General features: G+C 35.4%; 1 protein-coding gene across 5 annotated transcripts in view; it reads left to right on the forward strand.

Moving 5' to 3' along the window:
- Positions 1 to 23,364, forward strand: part of TENT5A (terminal nucleotidyltransferase 5A) — a 374,940-nt gene that overhangs the window by 235,781 nt on the left and 115,795 nt on the right. Inside the window, exon 6 of one of the 5 annotated variants that reach the window (XR_014840196.1) lies at positions 3,195 to 3,240. The exons of the other annotated variants lie outside the window; for them this stretch is intronic. The gene's annotated coding sequence lies outside the window, so the exon portion shown is untranslated. The remainder of the gene's footprint in view (positions 1 to 3,194; positions 3,241 to 23,364) is intronic. 5 annotated transcript variants of the gene reach the window in all.

The following is a 23,364-nucleotide window of genomic DNA, read 5'->3' on the forward strand; positions in this document are numbered from 1 at the left end:
AGACTCTGATTTAACACTAGGCCTAGAGGTGGGTACCATGTCTGTTGGGCTGAAAATTATGTGAGAGAAAGTCGGAGGGTCAGGCAGGTCTAGTTAATTTCTCAGTGTTATGATTCCTTCTGCCTCCAGCATTGAGATACTGTCAGCATCATGTTTGGTCAATACATGTATAATTGTAGCAATGATATATTTGGCAAGAGGGATGATTCTAATTTCATTGGAAGGCTAACTAAGATGATTCGTATCATCAATTATTCTAATTCTTGCAATTTCCCAGGGGAAATGCAATCTATGAAATATTTTCTGCCATCCTACTTTCTACAGTCCCCTCTCTGGTCTGGAAAAGCTGCCAATCACCTGGCAATTGTGTGTCATTGTAGCAACTTCTGTTTTCATGTATCTCAGTGGAATGATCTCTTTGTCTATATTTAAGCGCAGCAGCATGGTGTGTTCATTCAGGACATATCACCTGTGCCTGGTTCCAGGATATTCACATGAAAGATGCTCAAGGCATGGTACATAACTGACAGTCTAGATGAATGGATACATCCTATGTGCTGCCTCCCTAATTATCTAATTTGACGGAACTTGTACTGAGATACTTTTAGAAGTTATACTGTGAGATGCCTTTTCTTTTTTTCTTATACTATTTCGTTGACTTGGATCCCTATCAAGATAAATGGGGAGTTCCTGTTGTGCCTTGGCAGGTTAAGAACTCAACTAGTATCCATGAGGATGTGGGTTAGATCCCTGGCCTCACTCAGTGGGTTAAGGATCCAGTGTTGCTGCAAGCTGCAGTGTAGGTTGCAGTCGCAGCTCAGATCTGGTATTGCTGTGGCTGTGGTGTAGGCCAGCGGAAGTAACTCCAAAACAAAGATAACTGGGAAATTTACTCACAGAAACAAACTGACTATTTCCATTTCAAGGACTCTATCATTAGAAGAAAATGTGGTTACAACTTAAAAATAGAAACAAATTTCCAAAACCAAAGAATGTACAAAACCAAGAGTGAACCCCAACATAAACTGTGAACGATGGATGATTACAATGTGTCAGTATCAGTTCGTTAATTCGTAGGTACCGCTAGGGTCAGGGATGTTGATGATGGGGGAGATTATGGGTGTGTGGGGACAGAAAAATCTCTCTACCTTCTTCACAATTTTGCTATGAACCTGAAATTGCTCTTAAAAAAAATAAAGTCTTCAAGGAGTTCCCTCATGGCCTACTAGTTAAGGATTTAGCATTTTCACTGTGGTGGCTTGGATGTGATACCTGCCTAGGAACTTTTGCATGCTGTGGGCATGCAGCCAAAACCTAAATAAATGAAGTCTTCAAACTGTTGGAAGCTCACTGTTCTCTAAGCTTTTTGAAATCAATCAATCAAATTCATCGATGTATCTGAATTCCTCTAGCACAAAGCCTGGTACATAGTGGAAACTCAATAAATACCTACTAAATGTATGGCAAAGACTATAACAATTGCATGAGACTGGAGATGAAATATATAGAGAAAAAAATTGTCTTAAAAATTTATCAATAAACGCTCTACTTAAGAAAAGGCATATTCCACCATGCCACCACCTCATAAAGTCCAAAGAGGAGTCTCATAATTGTACTTACCAAACTCACTCACAGTTCCCTAGGGTGTGTGTGTGTGTGTTTCAACGTTAACATCCAAGAGGTCTCTACTGGCATAGCCTGCCTCCTCCATCACTGAATGATTTGCTCAATCTGAATATGGGCTGTTTTGGTGTTCTCTATGTTTCTGGGTGAGTTCTCCTTTGTGGTCCTTAACTCCACTGTTCTCTATGCTTGGGTGGCTGGTTTCCCCCCTGAAATGGGTTCTTTCCTAGACATCAAGGACATGAGGGACAGCAGATATCTAGGAGACACTTAGGAATTCTTTTCTAATCTGTCCTGTAATTTCTGTACACCTTACAAACACCATCTCTTATATAAATGACCCACCTTCCATTGTTCCAATATCTTCTATTTTCTGCTCTTTCCCCGTAAGGCAAGATTTTGTCATATATCAGACATAGCTCAGGGACATCTTTGCTACCAGGAAACACTTGTAAAAGAAACTTTTTAAAATCTTTTTGATACTTTATTCAAGGAGTTAACGATAATGAAGCCTTCAGAAAAAAACAGAATTATCCACAATCACTGTGTGCACATTGACCCCATATCTTAGATTCTCTGATTCAGTTTATGTTTCAAATATTTTAATGTTCTGTCCCACAAGTATCTATACTTAATAGATAAATGCATTGGTTTATTCAATGAATATGGTTACCATATAATCATAGATTATACCAATTTTAAATCTAAGTGAAAAGGGAGGTAAAAATGAAGTAGCCAGATGTTTTAAGGAGGAACACATTATTGAATAGAAATATTCTCCAGATTTGGTTTCAAAGGCAGAGGCAAAGTAAGTGGGACAGTCATCATCATTACCAAATAACACATGATTGCCAGATTTCTCAAAGCTAGTCAGATATTGATTGGGAAAAAAAAGGTTTTTGAAGGGCAAAATCAAATAAACTATTCTCAAATGTTTTAAGAGATTCACAAGCTAAATTTTAATGCTAAGAACAGATAGCTGCATTTAATGTTTAGAACAGATATCTTCTGGGACGTGGGATGGTGTTTTTGAAAAATAATAGCACTTTTGGAAGAAGAGATGTTAGTATTTTCAAATTCTGTTCTCCTACTCAAATCAGTTGTGTTTGGATCATCACAACTATTTTATGAGCAGCCATTGGGAGTAAAGGATGCTTGGCAATTATAGTCACATAAAAAGCCTTTATGCAATTATAGTTCTTAAGCTATGGACATTAAATAAGGCAAAATATTATGTAGTTGATTATGCATCCTTACTGTCCAGTGTTGCAGCCAGTTGATTTCAATAAGCTCCATTTTTTTTTTTTTGTCCCATGCTCCCAGTATATGGAAGTTCCCAGAACAGGGATCAAACCTTCACCACAGCGGTGACCCCAAGCCACTGCAATGATCACACTGGACACTTAACCCACTGTGCCACCAGAGAACTCCCTCAGTGGATTCCATTTTTAACAAGCAGCAATTTGTACAACCTTAGTTTCATCATCTGATACTCAATTGAGATAAGGTCTGGTTTGGAGATTGGCTTAAGGGAATTACCTAAATAGTTTATTTGTTTTGCTGTCTTTCAGGTTTCTCACATCATGCTGAAGTGTTAACATTACAACCTAGACTGAAGTAAGACACTAAAAAAATTATCTAATACATAATTCCATGAAAACCTAAATCTTCCCATAAACTCACAAACTAATAAAAAAATGAATGTAAGCCAATTAATATCCTGAAGATACTGGAAAAGGAAATTCCCATAAAATTCTGGGAATTTACCTCCTAATTTTGAGTGATGAGGAAGGTACATAAATAAAAACAAGCTAGCTCAGACACTGATGCTTCAGGTATAACAAATGTTTAATGGTTGGCTTCTCTCTCTTTTTGTTTTCATTGACCTACATGCTAAATCTGTCCAATTCTGTCTAAATCTGTCCAATTCTGAAAGTCCAATAATGACTTTCATCAGAGTTCAGTAGACAATTTCCCATAAAATAGAAAATCAATTTAAATTATTAGTAATAGTATATAATTCACTTGTTCATTTAAAATATATTTATTTGGAAAAATATTTATTTTGATAACTACCTACCAGGCATTGTGTGAGATATTTGGACAGAAATGAGTGAAAGACAAAGACTGCCTTTCCACATGGAGGAGATAGATTAGTGAGAGAGACAGAACTAAATAAATAAATCAGTGATAATAATATTAAATTCTCTAGGGAAAAGAAAAAACTATTGACAATGTCAGTGACCATTGCTCTGAGGCAACAAATGAATACCTAAAGGAAGATTCGGTCATACAAATGTTGCTGAAACCTGGCCTCTGTCTGCAGGTGCCAAAGAGAAATGTGGAGACTAAGTTTTGGGTGAAGGAAGAAAAGGTAGCTTTATTGCTTTGCTAGGCAAAGGGGTCCACAGCAGGGTAATGCCTCAAGACTGTGCCACCCTTGGAAGAGATTAGAAGGTGGCTTTATGGTTTGAGGAATGGAAAAATAGAACCACAGATAAAGATCAGGGAAGAAGCACATTTGCATTGTCTTTCAAAGCTGGTATTTAGTGGTCCCAGGATTGGTTCTAGTGGTCCTCCTCCTTCCCAGAATGAAGACTGCTTCATCAAGTAGTTCTTTCCTTTGTTGGGGGTTTTAGTTCTGTGGAAAGGCTCAAAGATACTGTTATGTATTCCCCTCCCCAGGGGGAAGCAGGACCCTGCCCCAAGCCTGCACTGTTGTCTGTTGACTGCTCCTCCCTGGTCTCTGCATCCCCTCCCTTCTCTGATTAGTAACTGTCCTTTGGAACTCAGGGAAGTTCATGGAGGCTGAGGCTTATTCTCTAAAAACGAGAAATGAAGGACACAGAAAGGCTAGTGTGCCCAGGAGCCTTACGGAGCCCTGCTTGGTTACAAAAACAAACAGGTAAAGAGCATCTCAGGCAGAAAAAAATAGCATAAACAAAATAATTCAATCACGGAAGATCTTGGAGAATTTCAGGAACAGATAGAGATGGTTTGATTGGAGTCGAGAGAATAAGTGGGCCATGACGTAAGGTGATGTAGAACATCATAGGACAAGAAAAGGCATTTGGGAGCCAGTCAATAATTTTAAATCAGAGAGAGAGAGGAATCAGAGGTACTTTCACCTAAGATTCTGTGTGAGAAGTGAACTGAAGGAAGCAAAGACAAAACAAAAGCAAAGACAGCAAGAATCACATGTAGGAGGCGGAGAAAAGAGTGCACTGAGAAGATGATAATGGCCTGGACTAGGATGCTATAGTAGAGAAGTAAATAAGAAGAGATGTTAGCTATATTTTGGAAGCAGAACTGGTAGCATGTCCTGATTGATAGTGTGAAGCATGAGAAGAAAGGGGGAAAGGTATAAAGCATATCTACCAGGAATATGGGTTGAACCATAGGGTAGATGGGGGTGCAATTTACTAAAGACCTGGGAAGAAAAGGCTTGGGGGTGAGGATCCAAGTCCACTTTTGGATGTGTCATGTTTAGGATGTACTTCAGACATCTAAGAGACATCAATGGGCACTTCTGTATGAGTCTTGAGCTCATTGGAAAAGTCTAGGTTGGAAATATGTATTTAAGTATTCAGGAATTGCGTGTTCAAGCCATAAAATTGAAAGACAGTTTTTAGAGAAAAGGAAAATTGTAGCATGAGAAAAGGCCAGATCAGGAGTTTAGCTCTGAAGAACTCCTACATTTATTTATTTTTTTTGTCTTTTAGGGCCACACCTGCGGCTAATGGAGGTTCCCAGGCTAGGGGTCCAAAGGGAGCTGTAGCCATCAGCCTTTACCATACAGCCATAGCAACAGGGAATCTGAGCTCCATCTGTGACCTACACCACAGCTCATGGCAGCACTGAATCCTTAACCCACTGAGTGAGGCCAGGGATCAAGCCTGCATCCTCATGGATGCTAGTTGGGTTCGTTAACCACTGGGCCACGACAGGAACTCTGAGAGTGCCTACACTTTAAAGCTGAGCCACGAGTAGAAAGAGACAGGACTGGACAAAGAGCTAGATAGCAGTGTTTAAAGAAGTAGGGGATGACTCATGATGTGGAATGCTGTCCACTGCTCTGTTAAAAACAAAAACAAAAACAAAAAAAAAAAACAAAAAAAAACTTGGACTTGGAAACAAGAAAGCTTTAGTGACGTTGATAAGAGCAGTTTCCGTAGCCTGACTGGGACAGATTCATGACTAGTAGGAGAGGGGAAGTAAGACATGGAGACAGAAAGTATTATTAACAATTATTTCTGGGAATAAAAAAAATAATAGTTGGAGACGTCTACAGAGACAAGTTATTTTGTTTGTTTTATTTGAAATGATGGAGATAAAATAAATTGCTTTGTAATGGTGGGAGGATTGAAGGATGTAGTGAGAAAAGAGAGACTAATGATGCCACAGAAAGAAGAGATACTGAAAGAATAATGTTCTTGATGAACTGAGAGTAGTGGATTTGAGCTTTCCAGAATCTTTGACTATGGAAATAACACTTTACTGATTTTTTTCCTGCCTTCCTTTTTTCTTGAATGATGATGATTATTATTTAGGAAAGATTCTCCTCCCTGTGTCTCTAAAATTCCTGATAGCTTCTACCTTCCACATCCTGAATGAATATTTATGAATGAGACAACAAATGTGTACCTTACTTATATAAATACATACATTCTTGTATGTAAGGTCACTTTTGAGCCTATCCATTCTGTTACCTTTTTTCTCCTTAAAATTCTAGCACACTTGAACATTATTTATGTATTATGCCATTAATATTAATACGCAGAAATAATATAGTTGATTTACTAAGGATAAGAAATAATCCTGAAGAATTTTGGCTTGTTTCTCAAAAAATGTAGCAAGAGTAATCCAGTTAGCACTAAATAAACATTAATCTCTTCATTCGTTAATTCATTAATCTCTTTATAACACTAAGTATTGTTATAAATCATGCACGAGATCCTAAATTATTTATTTATGGTCAACAACTAGGAGATAGTATGGTATTTAAAACCATGTATTTTGTTAACTTCTGCTACTTCTGACTTCTAATACTCTATTTTTTTTATTTGTATCATATTTTATTATATATTTTAATAATCACACTGTAAGTAACTCAGAAAGCAATGTCAAATCCTTTATGGGTCAGTGCTGTACACAAAAGTGAATGAAAGAGTAAGTGAGCATACAGACTAAAAAGTGCATACATAAATAAATTAAGATAAATACCCTATCCCAGTGGGTAGCTTTATTTTGGGGGTAGGGATTTTAATTTGGAGGTAGGGAAGTAGAGAACAGTAAATAACTATAACACAAGGCAAAACATTGTAAGTATTTAAGAAGTGCGTAATTAAAAAAAAAAGTCTAAGGATGGAAAATACAATGTTTTTAATGGAAGAGGTATTAGCATTTTGAGAGTTTAGAAAAGCCTAAATTGACTTACAGAAGTAAAAATAATTTTTTTTATTATTAGCACCATGCTCTAACCGACTGAGCTAATTTTCCACATAATAAAACAAAAAATTTTTAAACCTCGTTGAAATAGTAATGCAATCCAGTAGTGGAGAAATTGTATTATGGAAAAATGTATAAGAAAATAACAATTCATATCATTTGATAAAATTATTAAAATTTTACCAACTGGTGGAAGAGCTGAGGAGGGAAAGATGTTTTCAGGCTAAGAGAACATCGTGGCAAATTAAGAAGTGGGCAGAAAGCAGTGGGTGTTGCGAATAATGAGCAGTTTGATGAATAGTGTTGTTTCTCATGGAAGTAGAGATTGGATTTATAGCATGGAAGGTCTTGAATGCTCAGCTAAAGAATTTTAATGCATTTCTGTAGGATCAGGATAGGACACCTTGTACTTGGTTTTGTGTTTAGGATGCCTCATATGGTGATGATGCATTAAAAAAAAAAAACTTGAAGAAATGGATCCTAGAATTAGAAAACCACTTAGGCTTCCTATTGCAAAACCCCAGATCTGAGCCAGTGGCTTAATAGGGGGAATGAAAAAGTAGAGAAGATTGAGTGACATACTGCCAAATGAAATATTTTCAAGACTAGCAAGTGAGTGTGAGGGAAAAATATGAGGTAACTCAAAAGTTTGGGACTTGAGTGACTGGAATATGGGTGAAATGCAGATAGGAAAGTCAGAAGGACTTATTCAGGGATAGCACAATGATTAGGTTCCTTGGGAACCTATGGATATTCTGAGGTCAGAGGCTGGCAGAGAGTTGACAGTCTGGTGTGCAGGGTGGGGATAGAGATCATGAGTTTGGGCTCCTTGGTATCAAGGTGGTAGATAAAGTCATGGAAGGATTAGCATTATGAGGAATTTATACAGCTGGAGAAAGTAAAAATAGAAAGAGTAATTAACAAAAAGTCAATGTTTCATTGTATTTCTTCCCTTTCCTGTACAGTTCTAAAAACTGGCATTGTGGGAGAGACTGGTGGTTTAATAGGGGAAATTGATAATATAAATGGGTGTATAGAGACCATAGATTTTGGAAAGTTTATAGCAATATTAAGAGTATTGACTGCAAACCTGGATCCTGGAAACAAGCTTAGAGTATGAGATAGCAGTTATTTTAAAAGAAATTTATTAGAAATAATTTTATTTGTCTTTTTAGGGCCACACCCATGAGATTCCCAGGCTAGAGGTCGAATAGGAGCTGTAGCTGCTGGCCTACACCACGGCCACAGCAACACCAGATCCGAGCCACATCTGTGACCTATGCCAAGCTTATGGCAATGCTGGATCCTTAACCCACTGAGCAAGGCCAGGGATCGAACCTGTGTCCTCACGGATACTAGCCAGATTTGTTTCCATTGAGCCATGACAGGAACTCCTAGTAGAAATGATTATAACATGTGTAACTTTTTTAATATAGTAAATTGGAGTTGAGGTTATGGGATGTATTTAGGTATAAAATTACTTTTATATTAAATACTCGGGGAACTCGGGTTTCTTTAAAAAAATATGAGTAATGGATTCTAAAAATGGGAATTGGGAAGGGCTGAACAGCTGGAAAGTAGATGGGGGCTAGGGTGGGTTGGATGAATAGAAAAGTCATTACTAAAGAGAAATGTTTAATCTTATATGTCTCCTGTTTGGTTTGGTGGCTTTATAGTGGGATTAGAGGCATCTTTTTGGCAGCTAAATGGATTTGGGTTCTGTAGTAAAGTTTATAGATAGTACAATGTGGCTTTGCAAAAAAATGATAGGGTCTGTTCTGTCACTGAATTGTGCACACACAACAAGTTTACTAAAGGATGCCAAAGCATTGATGCTGTGGTACTCCTTCAGGGTCTTTTAAAGATAACATTATAGAGAGAGCTTCCCTCTGCACCCTGTAGGAAGCAGTCCCTATATCACCTGTTCCATTTATTTCTATCCTTGTTGTCTTCTCCCTGGAACCTATCTGTAAATATTGTATCACACTTTGCTATGTCCAGTCTCCACTGACTGTCTGCTGCCCTAGATCCTAATGTCACTGACATGGGCACTTGGTACTTCCTATTCATCATTGTGAGTGTCTCAGGGTGTCCCTGACACAAAGTAAAGCTCAATAGATACCCGTGAACTGATGGCCTGCTGACTGAAGGAAGAAGAGATGTTTTTCTCTATTAGAAAGTATAGACCTTGAGAAGAGAGACTGTTCCTTGTTTACTCTTATCTAACCCTCTCTCTCTCCATCCCTCCTTCCTTGTTCATTCTCTTGTTCTTTGATGTGTGTGGCTGTATTCCTAGCACCTAGAACCTTGCCTGAGACACACCATTGACACTCAATAAGGATTTATAGAATTTGTGAATATGTTTATTCATTCACTCTTTCACCTGCCAAGCGCTACATGTACATCTGTATACAAGATATTCTTCAGGTCCTAAGTGTGTAAAGAATATCGGTACTAAAAAACCCTTGGAGCTCCCATTGTGACTCAGCAGTAAGGAACCTGACTAGTATCCACGAGGATGTGGGTTCGATCCCTAACCCAACTCAGTGGGTTAAGGAGCCAGCGTTGCCATGAGCTGCGACTAGAATCCAGATGTGGCTCATTCTTGCATTGCTGTGGCTGTGGTGTAGGCCAGCAGCTGCAGTTCGGATTTGACCCCTAGCCTGGGAACCTCCATATGCTGTGAGTATGGTCCTGAAAAGCGAAGCAAAACAAAACAATACAACAACAACAAAAAACACTTTCAATGACAAGCTAAGGAGTATAGTAACTGCTTTGTTAGAGGGGTGTGTCCTAGGGGCTTTTTTTTGGATGGGGGGTCCATACACCTAAAACTTTATTTTTTTTATTTTTGCCATTTTTACTTCAGTTATTTTCTTTTTTCTTTTTCTTTTTTTTACTTTTTTATTACTCAATGAATTTATTATAGTTGTACAATGATCATCACAATCCAGTTTTATAGGATTTCCAACCCACAAACCCAGCACATCTCCCCACCCCCCAAACTGTCTCCTTTGGAAACCATAAGTTTTTCAAGGTCTATGACTCAGTATCTGTTCTGCAAAGAAGTTCATACTGTCCTAGGGGCTTTATGAGCAGAGAAGGACAACAATGGGGAGGAAAGCTGTGTGGAGAGAGGTGAGTGTTGGTGAAGGTTTCCTTAAGCTGAGAATTTAAGGAGACTAACACACTTTATGAATTCCCATAAATATATATAAAATTGAATTAAACAAATATTCTCTGTTAGCAGTTGAGGAAATTTCAGTACTGTGGTTTTCAGTACTGTGGGTGACACCGGCTAGAGTAAACATGTCAGGATAAACTGAAAAGCTTTCTAAAATAAAGATCCCCTTCCCTTTGTCATATCTGAGATTCTGTCATGCAGAAGGATATATTTTGACAAAGCATCAAAGGTAGTTTTATGCAGTCCCCTCCCCTTCCTCTCCTGGTAAAAGAACTTTACCTTGATAAGAATGGACACCGCCATATGAGATAGTGATTTTATTTCCTGAAAGCATCCTATGGGCTCATTTAATCCACAGGTTCCTACAGCATATTTTGAAAAATTTATTGGAGTATAGTTGACTTACAAATTGTGTTAGTTTCCAGTGTACAGCAAAGTAAATCAGTTATACATATATCTGTTCCTTTTCAGATTCTTTTCCCATGTAGGTTATTACACAGTACTGAGTAGACTGTCCTGTGCTATATAGCAAATCCTCATTACTTTCTATTTTATATATAGTAGTGTGTATATGTTAATCCCACCTCCTAATTTATCCCTCCCCACATCCCCCACATTTCCAGTTTGGTAACTATAAGCTTGGTTTTGAAACATTTGATTGTGTTTCTGTTTCCTATAATGTATTTTTGTATTTTTCTTTAAGGGGATAATTTTGTGTGGGGGGTTGTTCTATATTTAGAAAGTTGAATATATTTGTAGATTTTAGAGTGTTACTTTAAATGCCTTTCAATTTACATGTCCTTTAAGAAGAACTGTTCCTTTATTTTGGATAAATTTGATATAAGACATTTTTCAAGGACAAAACTATTAAATATTTATTGAGAGAAATGGTAGTACATATGAGTAGGAGATAAAGAATTTCCTATTGGAATGATATAAGAGGGAAATATAAGTGGGCTATGTGTATATTTTCTTACATACAAATGTGCATATATTTAAGGTCCATCAACAACTAGCACGCAGATATCTGTGTTGAAAACTCTTCGTCTTGATGTTATGTTTACTAAACCGAAGGGTTCTCTGTTTTCATTCAGAGCTCTTAGCACATGTTTATTGAATCTTACAAAATGATACTATACTTGTGTTTATGCTTTTCTCCTAAGATTCATTTTTGTTATTGTTCAAAGACTTTTTGATGTTCCCAAAGTCCCTAATCATTCAGTTGAATACATTGTTGATTACTAATTATGACTAATTCCATGCAAATTTTAATTTACAAGCTAAAAGGTTCAGAGAAACATACTTCATTTTCATATTGAAAAACAAGAAGGTCCTCAGCATTCTTAATGACTGGAAGAAAGGAATCCTTTAAGCATGAAACTTTTATATATATAATTTTGAAGGTGGAACTATTAGAAAAATATTTCATTCCTGTTGCTTTCAAGGTAATTATTTTCGGGATGGACCAGAAGTTTGGGGATGGTAGATGCAAACTATTACATTTAGAATGGATAAGGAATGGGGTCCCACTGTACAGCACAGGGAACTGTATCCAATTTCTTGGGCTAGAACATGACAGAGGATGGTATGAGAAAAAGAATGTACATGTTACAACAATGTAAATCAACTATACTACAAATAAAATGATTTTTAAAAAGTGATCTATTTTCTCTGCCTTAAACATTTTCAGAGAGAGTGAAATTGCTGAGTTTCCAGATCTAAACTAGATTTGAAATGTGTAAATCCAACTCTCTCTCTATATATACACACACGCACACATATATAAAACTCACTGTGATATACATATGAATAAATGTTAATTATTTTTTTAATATCTAGAGCACCACAAAATCTGTCTGCTAATTCTCTTTCTCAATTGGTGGTGAAGAATGATATCTTGATTAGATTTTATAATTTCAGAAAATTTTTAAAAATTAAAAATCAAATTTTAATCTTGTTAATTTTGAGCTTCCAAAGTCAAGTCTGATTCAAAGGCTTCTTATCATTTCCTTCTTTCACAAGCTCCATCTGTTCTCTACAATTGCTTTCTCTCTGTTCCTGCTCTGTGTGCTTGTGTGTGTGTGTGTGTCTGTGTGTTCAGAAACAGATATAGTTAAGGAAAGGGTTGGGTGATACAGGGTGAAGGCATTTGATATTTCAGAATCCCCTTCTTCACTTCTAGTTGATGTGGTGTGCTGAAGCTAAAATTACTCTTCATCTAGTAATTTATTTTAAATAACACTCTAGATATGGAAATGGTTTACTTAAACTTTTGCAGATAAAGAAATCAAACTTCAAAATATACTTCTTATTATTTTTCTCTTGATATTTTCCATTTTTTTCAAATTCTTCACTTCACATTCTTGCCTTCAATCACTGAATAGACTTTATGCCATAAGAAGGATCATCTTATTTTACAAACTATTTAATTTTGCATTCTCCTCAATTCTGCCTTTAGTTGAAATAAGTCTTTGGGGAAAGACTCTTATTTCTACCAATTCTACAGAGTGAATTATGCAAGAAGCTATAACAATTATTAATTATAGCATGTCAGATTCTAGGTGTCACTACAAGGGTGACATTTTTCTTAGAAAAAGCCTTCCAACAGTGTATTTGATCGAGAGTGTCAAAGCATTAGTGTCTCGGAAGACATTTAGAAAGTGGCATGCCTGTTTTTGAGTGCATATTATGAGAAGAATCGTCTGCTGAAAATGTGATGCAAACTTAACCCAGCCAGGAAATTGTGTGTTCAAACTGACATGCCGCCTCTAACTTACGTCACTATTGGATTCAAATCACGTTAGTTTGGCCCAGCTAAGTGACCTTCTTTAAAATATTCATGCCATTCTCCTCTTCTAGGTCATCGTGTTCCTATTCACATTCAAATAAATTCCTTATTAATTATATAATTTGCTTCAATAGCATTTTTTGGTGTACAGATGAATTCATGAATAATATGCAGTCTTTCTTAGAACAGCCAGATGGTAGAGTTAGCCAAATTTCCTTGGCTGATTAGCACCTAGATGTGGCTTTTATCTCGCCAGAGCAGAAGTTCCATGACCTTGGAGAAGGTCTCTTCAGCTCACAGTGGACTTGAAGCTGTTGAAGAACACACGGGTAGTAGTTTTCTGCATGGATAGAGTTTCCACTCTGAAAGTAGTCCATATAGATATAAATGGAGATTAGAATTAGTACTAATTATGTCAATTACGGGGGATAAGGGATGTTGAGTAATGAATTAATTTCAGAAGTGCAAAGAGATAATAACAGCATTTGATGAAGAGACTGCATTGGATTAAGAGGTTTTTCATTGCAGGAAAAGTAATGAGTTGGAAGAAGGAAAGGAGGGTTTTGCTAGACCAGTGACCTATGATGAAATGGAGGTGGGGAGGGCAAAGTTAGAAAGCTGTTGGCCTGAATACAAAGTGTTGTGAGGGGTGGTGATGAATAAGGAGTGGAAAGCAGTGAGGATAAGAGGCAGATAAATGAATCCGGGAAGATGCAGAACATTTGGAAAAGACCCATGAAACACATAATCTGTGATTTTTTTATTCTGTAAAACAAATCGAAGCCTTCTGTTGGTCCTTAAGTAACAGAGTGATATGGTCAAATCAGTGTTTGAGAGAGATGAATGTCACATGAAGGAAGAGAGAGGTTCTAGAAGCAGGGGATCGCTTTACCTGACTATGGTTATTTTTCATTTTAATTTCTAATACATAATAGGAAAATTTTACAGGTACACATGGAAAATACACATGGTCACAACTGAGGGTGCAGAAAACCTAAACAGACAGTTCACTGACTGTTAGCTTGTATATAAACTGAAATGCACTGGAAGTGACAGCTGTTGTGTTAGGATGTTTTACAATTTTAGGTATTTAATTTTTTTTGAAGTAGAATTATAAATTATGTAAAATATTTGCATAGTTCCAAGTAAAACTAGGAAAAAATTCACAATGTCTTGTTTCTTTCCCTGTTCTGTTAACCCTTTTCCCTACTCCCTGCATAAGCAAAATTTTATTTTTATTCGCCTATATTTACATGGTATCTATTTTGAAAATTTAATAAAGAAAACATAATATATTATATTATATACATTCAGATTTATAACCTGTTTTTCCTTACATACATACAGGCAGTCTTTAGTAGCACTGAGTACTTTTTTCACTTAAAATGTATTCTAAAGCATTCTATCACTCTATCAAGATATAGAAATCTTTCTCATTCTTCCTCAGAGCTGCATAGTACTGCTTTGAGTGAATGTACAATAGGTTATTCAGCCAGTTCCCTATTGATGGCTCTTTAATTAATGCCACAATTAATAGCCTTACTTATGGGATATTTTATATATTTTCCAGGATGTACAAGTGAGATCTCAAAGTCAAAGGATAATACATAGAAAAATTAGGTAAATACTTTCAAATTCTTCCACATAGGGATGCATCATTTTTGTGATACTGTAATAATGAATAAAGCATTTTTTTTCTAAGAAATGCCTATATAGAGCATTTTCTCAATCTTTTTGATTTTTAACCAATTGTATAAACATGGTAATTCGGAATAGTTTAACTTGCTTTCTATAATTTTGAGTGAAGGTAGGCATTATTCATATGTATAAAATAATTTGCATATGTTGCATATCAATCACGTTTTATGGAACTACTCCATTTTTCTATCAGACTGTTGGTCTTTCAATTCCAAGTTTTGGAATTTTTTATAAATAAGATATTAGCCCTTTATTACCTATTACACATTCTTTTTACTTTTTATTTGTATTTTTCTCTTTTTTTGCTTATTATTTGTCAATAATTTCTTATTTTCCTCTGGATTTTGAATATTTGCAGATTATAAAGTAATTTAACCATGTTTTTTTCTAATACTTGCATGGTTACAAATGTGAATTCAGAGCTCTAATCCATTTGGGATTTATTTTGGTTTGGTGTAAGATACATCTTTTTTTAAAAAAATCTAACCATACAGTTTTTACAGTTATTAACAAGTCCAAAATTTCCTCCACTAATTAAAATGCTGCTTTCCTTGTCTACTAAATATTTGTATATAAAATGTCTGTTGGCTCTTCATTGTGTTTCATTGAGCTGAATTTCAATTCATGTACAAATGCTAATATTTTCATTTTAGTCACTTTACAGTGTTTAAAATGAGTATGAGTAGACTCTCTTTTCACCTCCCATATGTTTTGCTTTTTATTTGGAAAATTTTCTAGCTACTTCCACTGGTTTATTCTATAATGTAATCTTTATAATCAATTTATCCATAACTAAAAAAATTGATGAATTTTTTTGTCATAATCATGTTACATTTATAATTTTACCTACTGAAAATAAATGACTTTTTTATGATGCTAAATTTTCCTATTCAAGAAAATGATATATATTTCAATTTGTTCTTTTGCATCTTTGAAGGTATCATATTTTTCCTGATATGTTTTATATATTTTATTAAATTTATGCTTAGCTATTTTATTTTTATTACCAATATTAATAAATAGGGTATTCTGTTATATTTACTTATTTTTCTTTTTACCACTGCATCTGAGATATATGGAAATTCCCAGGCTAGGGGTTGAACCAGAGCTACAGCTGCAGGCCTACTCCATAGCCACAGCAATGCCAGATCCAAGCCAAATCTCCAACCTATGCTGCAGCTTATAGCAATGCTGGATCCTTAACCTACTGAGTGAGGCCAGGGATTGAACCTGCATTGTCATGGATACTATGTCAGGCTCTTAAACTGCTGAGCCACAATGAGAATTCCCTTTCATTGTATTTATACAGATATTTTTTGAGTCAATGAGGGCCATTAATTTCTGTACATCAATTTTCTATTTTTCTCTCTTGAGGCAGCTTTTCCACTGGTGTTTGGTTGGTTTTATATATAGCATCTTACCATATACAAATGAACATAGTTTTCCTATTTTATTTTATTTTATTTTATTTTATTTTATTTTATTTTATTTTATTTTATTTTTTGTCTTTTTTAGGGCTGCACCTGCGGCATATGGAAGTTCTCTGCCTAGGGGTCTAATTAGAGCTGCAGCTGCTGGCCTATGCCACAGCCACAGCAATGCCAGATCTGGGCCATGTCTGGAACGTACACCATAGCTCAAGGCAACTCCAGATCCTTAGCCCACTGAGTGAGGCCAGGGATTAAACTTGCATCCTCATGGATACTAGTTTGGTTCATTACCACCAAGCCACAACAGGAACTTCTTCCTCCTCTTTTTAGAAAAATCTTATGCTTTTGGAAGTTCCCACTGTGACTCAGTGGAAATTGGCTCCCTCAGTGGCTTAAAGTATCCAGTGTTGCTGTGAGCTGTTGTATAGTTCATAGACACAGCTTGGATCCTACATTGCTGTGGCTGTGGTGTAAGCCTGCAGCTACAGCTCTGTTTAACCCCTAGCCTGGGAATTTCCATATGCTGTGGGTGCAGCCCTAAAAAACAAAACAAAACAAAACAAAATAAAATAAAATAAAATAAAAATAAAATCATACACTTCTAATTGATTTTTCTTTTCTAATTTCTCTGTCAAATAGATACAGTACAATGAAATAGTTAAATAATAATAGAGATAGAAGATTTTTTTCATTCCATCTATGTGAACAATACTAATTTCCTCATTAAGATGCTGATTTAAAGTTGAAATACACATCAGCTTTTAAGGAAGCTATTTCTTTCATCAGGTTTTTGAAAATCATAAATTAGTATTTTATGTGTCAAATGAATTTGATATAAAGACCATCTCTATTGAGATGATTATATGATTTTTATATTTATGTATCTTGATGTGATGAATTACATTAAATGATTTCCTGAGATTAAAATGTTCTTACCTTTCTTGAATAAATTTTACTTATTTCTGAAATGATTACAATTTTAGGTTCTCTTTTAAAATCTTTATTTTTTATTAACTTCATTTCTTATAGTAAGGTTCTCATCAAAATTGAGGGAAAGATGCAAAGATTTCCATCTACCTCCTGCCCCTATATATGCATAGCATCCCCATCATCAACATCTCCCACCAGAGTGGTACATTTACTACAATTGATCAACCTACATTGTCACATCATAACCAACCAAAGTCAGTAAGTTTACATTATGGTTTACTTTTAGTATTATACATTTTATGAGTCTGGACAAATGAATAATAACATATATTCATCATTACGGTATTTATACAGAGTATATTCACTGCCCTAAAAATTGTCTGTGCTCTGTTTATTCACCACTCACCGTTCCCAAACCCTGACAACCACTGATATTTTAATTGTCTCCATAGTTTTACCTATTCCATAATGTCATACAGTTGGAATGAGACAATGTATAGCCTTTTTCATATTGGCACCTTTCACTTAGTAATATGCATCTAACATTCCTCTGTGTCTTTTCAGACATGGCATGGCCACAAGAATTTGCCATTATGGAAAGCATATAGACAATTGTGTTCCAGTGTCTGATACAGAGCAAGTGGAGAAAGAGCAATAATCTGTTTTTATTATACACACGTATTTTATAGTATTTGTATAAAAACTAAGCAAGAGGATATAATAAACCAGTATTTTCTTTTAAGAATCATCAGGAAAAAAATGCTCAGTAAAATTTGTCATGGCTGAAATCAACTATCAAAGAAACTAAATTAAATTCAAATTCTAGTGCTTTGTGTGTGTGTGTTTGAAATGAAAAAAAGATAAACATTTAAAATTTTTCATTGAAATGAGGAGTGAAATCGATCTACATCAACACTTTTTATTACTTTGAGTAATTTGTATGCTGTTGAAATGTTATTTTGAATGCACATCATTTGAGTTAGTAATAACTGCATTTCTGCAATTCACATTTTGTGAATAACTGTGTGTGCTTCTCCTTCAGCTATTTCTTTACAAATGTGCAATAGTCATTATAAAAAAATGTTTATAAAAAAGCCTGCCACTAAAGTTAAAAAAATGAAGTATTCAATTTATTGATATTCTAATAAAATGATAAAATATATCTTTCTTTGAGAAAATGGGAAAATATTTATTAATGTCATTCTCTCACCTTGATAATGTCAACAGACTATGTCACTAAACTGAGGGCACATTTGATGTAGTAATGTAATAGCCTATGAGTCTATTTCTCAGAAGCATTCTTTGAAGAAAGATTCTTGAATATTTGGTCTTGTTTGTATGAATTTTGTTTTTTCTACCAAATCTCTACTCACTAATGAGTTGTCGATACCTTTCAATGGTGTCAAGCGTCATTTGCCAAATGACTGGCAATGATTTCAGTACTAATATTAATTAAGTGAATATTTTTTCTTAAATTGTGCAGAAATACAAACTTTGTAGACCAACCTAACAGCATATTAAACGCTAGCCTGTTTTTTTTTAATAAAAATATGCTTTATTTAAAAAATTTATATTTTTAGAAATTATAGTTTATTTAGAATGTGCCAATTTCTGCTGTACAACAAAGTGATCCAGTCATACAAATATATACATTCCTTTCCTTTTATTATTTTCCATCATGGTCTACCCCAGGAGATTTGATATATTTCTGTGTGCTACACAAGAGGACCTCATTGCTCATCTATTATAAATGTGATAGTTTATAAAAATTATTTTTGATAATGTTAACATACTCATTTTAATCAATTTTTTATTCTTTATGTGTGTGTTTAACATATCCTTAATATGAATGAGAAAAAATTGAATTAAAAGGAGACAAGTATTCTTTTAGAATAATTTCCTTGAAACTTTCATGATTCTGGTCCTGACAGGTGAATTTAAATATGAACATTCCTTTTCAGTGTAGTTACCTCCTAAGTCTAGTGTAATAATACCAGTGAAATCCACGCTAATTAAACAGTTCATTCCCAAAGGGACAATAGGCCATACCAAGTAAATAGTAAAAGACCCCTCCTGACTTATTGTAATTCAATTATATGCTAAATTTTATAGACTTTTTTCTTTAACAGTCATTCTGAATAACCAACAATTTTCTTCACATTGTTCTTCTGCTTGTTTTATATCCATTTTAATAAATAAGCATTGAAGTGTCTAATTTAGAAAAACATTGTGTGAAGTTTAAATATTCCTAGAATGGATTACATAGTAAATATAAAACCATTCATTGTAATAGAATCTTGATAGTAATTATTAAAACTTTGTTCAGTAAGGGGAACTGAAGTAAATAGTTTTGGTTATCTATCACCACATAATGTACCACCACAAAATTTACTAGCTTAAAACAACTTATTTTCTCTCATGGTTTTGGGGTTTGATTGGGGTGAGTTGGGTGGTGCTTGCTAAATGTATCTCATGCAATTGCCGTTAGATACCAGCTAATGTCTGAAGTCTTGTCTGAGTTGGACATCCAAGATTGCTCACTTATATGGCTGGCAACTGATTTTAGCTATCATTTGGTGCATGTACAAGTGAGCTATTCATGTGGCTTGGAATTCTTACAGAATGGCAGCTGGGTTCTGCAATGGTGTGTTCCAAGGGTTAACATTCCAAGAAGCTCATCTTCAATAAATTTATATTTCAATCATGCAACTTAATTTCTTATGTGATTAAGATTATTGAAAGAAAGGACTGTTATTAAAGATGGAGAAGCCAAACACTCTAAAGATAGGACTTGGGATGGTTGTCCATATGAAAGATAAACTTATCAGGGAAAATGGAAGAAACTGGAACTGAAAGAAGAATGTAAGTCAGTTGAACAGATCTTTTGAACTCTGAGTTTTACTAGTTTACTTCTAAACATATCCAAACCATTTCTAAACACACCGTTTTAACTTAGCATTCAAATTCCTTCCTTCCCTTCCTTCCTTCCTTCCAATACTTGTTCTGTGGCCTTTGTGAGACATCAGGTACTTTGATCCTTTCCTCTGTTTTTCCTCAATTATGGCTTCTCATGTCTCTGCAAACCAGCTTAAACTCTGTGAATAAGTATAATAGTACAGTGATTTACAGACAAACACCTTAATTTCCCAGCTATCTTTTTTTTACTACCATTTTCTGCATCAAAGCAACATAAGCTTTTCCCTTCACAAAGAAAGTTACTCAAGCGTGCATAATGTAGCATTCAAAAATGTATTTCCTTCAACATGAGCTAGGCTTTTATCTCCATGGAGTGGGCTACTTTACTCCTTGGTAAGCTTCCTGTTTCTTCTCTCAGTAGCCATTCCAAATCTTAAGTATTAAATTCATATTTCAAAACTTTCATTAAAAAATTGCCTCTTATAATACATGACACAAAACAGGCCTCCCTACATCCCTAACCTCACACCACCACCATATCCAGAAACATTTGCATCCATCTTTCTCTTGTGTCTCAGAATAAGATGGAAATCTTCTATTCAAGGAAAATCCTTCCATCTAGAACAAAATCCCTCCCTTCTCTAAAACTGGGATCTTTCTTTATAATTTTTCTTACAGGACTTGTCTTTTCTTATGGACTAAACTACTTTTTTCCCAAAGTTTCCAATATTACACCTCCTCTATCCCCCCTTTTCTATACCCTTACTGGGCTCCATGAATCACCTTAACTTCAGCAAACATTCCTTGTATCTAACTCTCTAATCTCTGTCTCTGTCCTGAATGCCTGTCATATCTGAATGCTTCTTGGGCATTTGTACTTTCACCCCATTATCCCCTGAGCTCAGAGGATCCAAATCTTTACCTACGTGGATTCCAACATTTATTCCAGACTCATTCATTATTTTCATTCCCCCTTCTCAGGAGTAATATCATCCTGGAACAAGTAACCTAGGTCACAATCCTTGGAGTCATCCTATGTATCTTGTTAAAAAAAATTTTTTTTGTATTGTTATTTCCCCAATACAATTTTTTTTCCTACTGTACAGCATGGTGATCCAGTTACACATACATGCAAAACTCTTTTTTCTCCCACTACCATGCTCCATCATAAGTCACTAGACATAGTTCTCAGTGCTACACAGCAGGATCTCATTGCTAATCCATTCCAAAAGCAATAGTTGCATCTATTAACCCCAAGCTCCCAATCCATCCCACTCCCTCCCCCTTGGCAACCAAAAGTCTGTTCTCCAAGTCCATGATTTCCTTTTCTGTGGAAAGATTCTTTGTGCTGTATACTAGATTCCAGATGTAAGTGATATCATATGGTATTTGTCTTTCTCTTTCTGACTTTGCTCAGTATGAGAGCCTCTAGTTCCATCCTTGTTGCTGCAAATGGCATTATTTTGTTCTTTTTATAGCTGAGTAGTATTCCATTGTGTGTATATACCACATCTTCCTAATCCAGTTGTCTGTTAATGGACATTTGGGTTATTTTCATGTCTTGGCTATTGTGAATAGTGCTGCAATGAACATGCGGGTGCATGTGTCTTTTTCAAGGAAACTTTTGTCCGGATATATGCCCAAGAGTGGGATTGCTGGGTCATATGGAAGTTCTATGTATAGCTTTCTAAGGTACCTGTTCTCTGTAGTGATTGTACCAGCTTACATTCCCACCAACAGTGCAGAAGGGTTCCTTTTTCTCCACACCCACTCCAGTATTTGTTATTTGTGGACTTATTAGTGATGGCCATCCTGACTGCCATGTGGCTCACAGCATAACTACTCAGCGTTGCATCCTACATTTCTAAATCTTGCTCCCAATCTCAAATCATTTAATAAATAAGTCAATATTTCTGCCTCCTTATTATGTTTTATAATTGTTCTTTACTTTCTAAACAAACTGCCATTGTCTTCTTTTAGGTCTGTATCATTAATTCTTTCTGAAATTTCCTTTTTTTTTTTTTATGGCCCCTTCCTTGTTGGCTTCCAGTCTATCTTCTACATGGTTCCTAGAGGATCTTAGAGGCCAATAGATAGGGATCTCCATTACCTATAGGTTGGAATACAAGCTCTTTGGCATTTCTCAGAAGGCCTTTCTTATTGGGTCTTACTTTCCCTCTCAAGGATCACCTACCATAGTCCTCCTCTTAGCAGCTGTACTCTGGTCCAATAAAATTGCTATAATCCTGAAAATCATTCCTAAAATTTTTTATAGGCTCTGTTCTCTCTGATGTGCCAATATCCCCTTTCTCCTCTCTTATTCCTGGGTGAATACCTACCATTTAAGTCTCATTTCAAAAGCTGTCTCCTTCCCGAGGGCTTTGCTATTATTTTCTTTCCTTGTTCTATTCCTTGATTAATATTTACCTCATTGGTACACCAATAAGTCTGCTCATCTTCCACTAAAACAGATACCTGAGTGCAGAAATTGTATTTTATTCACCTCATACTGAGTCTGGTACAATATATGCTTATGGTTAAATGATTCCCAGATGGCCTGGAGGGATAAAATTTTCAAAAAATTTATTTGAATAAAGTAAAAAAAAAGAGGTATATTGTATCAATATCATTTTTATAACCCTTTCCTCCTTGATCTTTGGGTTGGTAGATAAAGATTATGTAGTTTGATAAGTGAGTGGCAACATCGATGAAATTTTTGTCAGAGTTGATTGGGGTGATTTAAATGAAAAGAGAATTTGAAAATAAATTTCAAATGTACTTCTAAATCATGAAGTAGTAAGCATTCATTCTTTTCTTTCTTAAACTAGAATCATTACAAAGGTCAATAACTGAGTAACTTAGGGATCAAATGCCTGAAAGTAGACAATAAATACCATATACACTATTGATTTATCCTTTATAGAGAATTTTCTGTAAGCAAATGACTGGGGCATTGATTTCTACAGTGCAGTTAGCACCATCTCTGATGGACAAGAAGTAAACTTTACTGATCCAAATATTAGCATCAAGCTATAAGAGAAAACATACTTGACTTTAGCAAAAAAAAAAAAAACTGTGTTGCATTATCAGAACCACTGAGAACCTCCATGAGAGACATGGGCCACATGTGGTTATATAAACATGGAGAAAGCACCTTAAGTTATTGAGATGGCCCAAATTTCTGGCAACAGATGTAGATTGTAGTGATTTTGTTTAACTTTTTTTTTTCAGCTATCTGTAAGTCAGACCACCTTTTCCTCCCTATGGGAATCAAGATCTATCAAGTAAACAATAAAGTAAATCTCCTTCACTGAGAAAAATGGAAACTATATAATGCTTTTTGGTGT

Source organism: Sus scrofa, chromosome 1, assembly GCF_054392235.1.
Source record: "Sus scrofa isolate SSC_HxYL_T2T_F1_AM1 chromosome 1, Sscrofa_HxYL_maternal_Yorkshire_Landrace_v2.0, whole genome shotgun sequence".
In the NCBI taxonomy this organism is placed as follows: Eukaryota; Metazoa; Chordata; class Mammalia; order Artiodactyla; family Suidae; genus Sus; species Sus scrofa.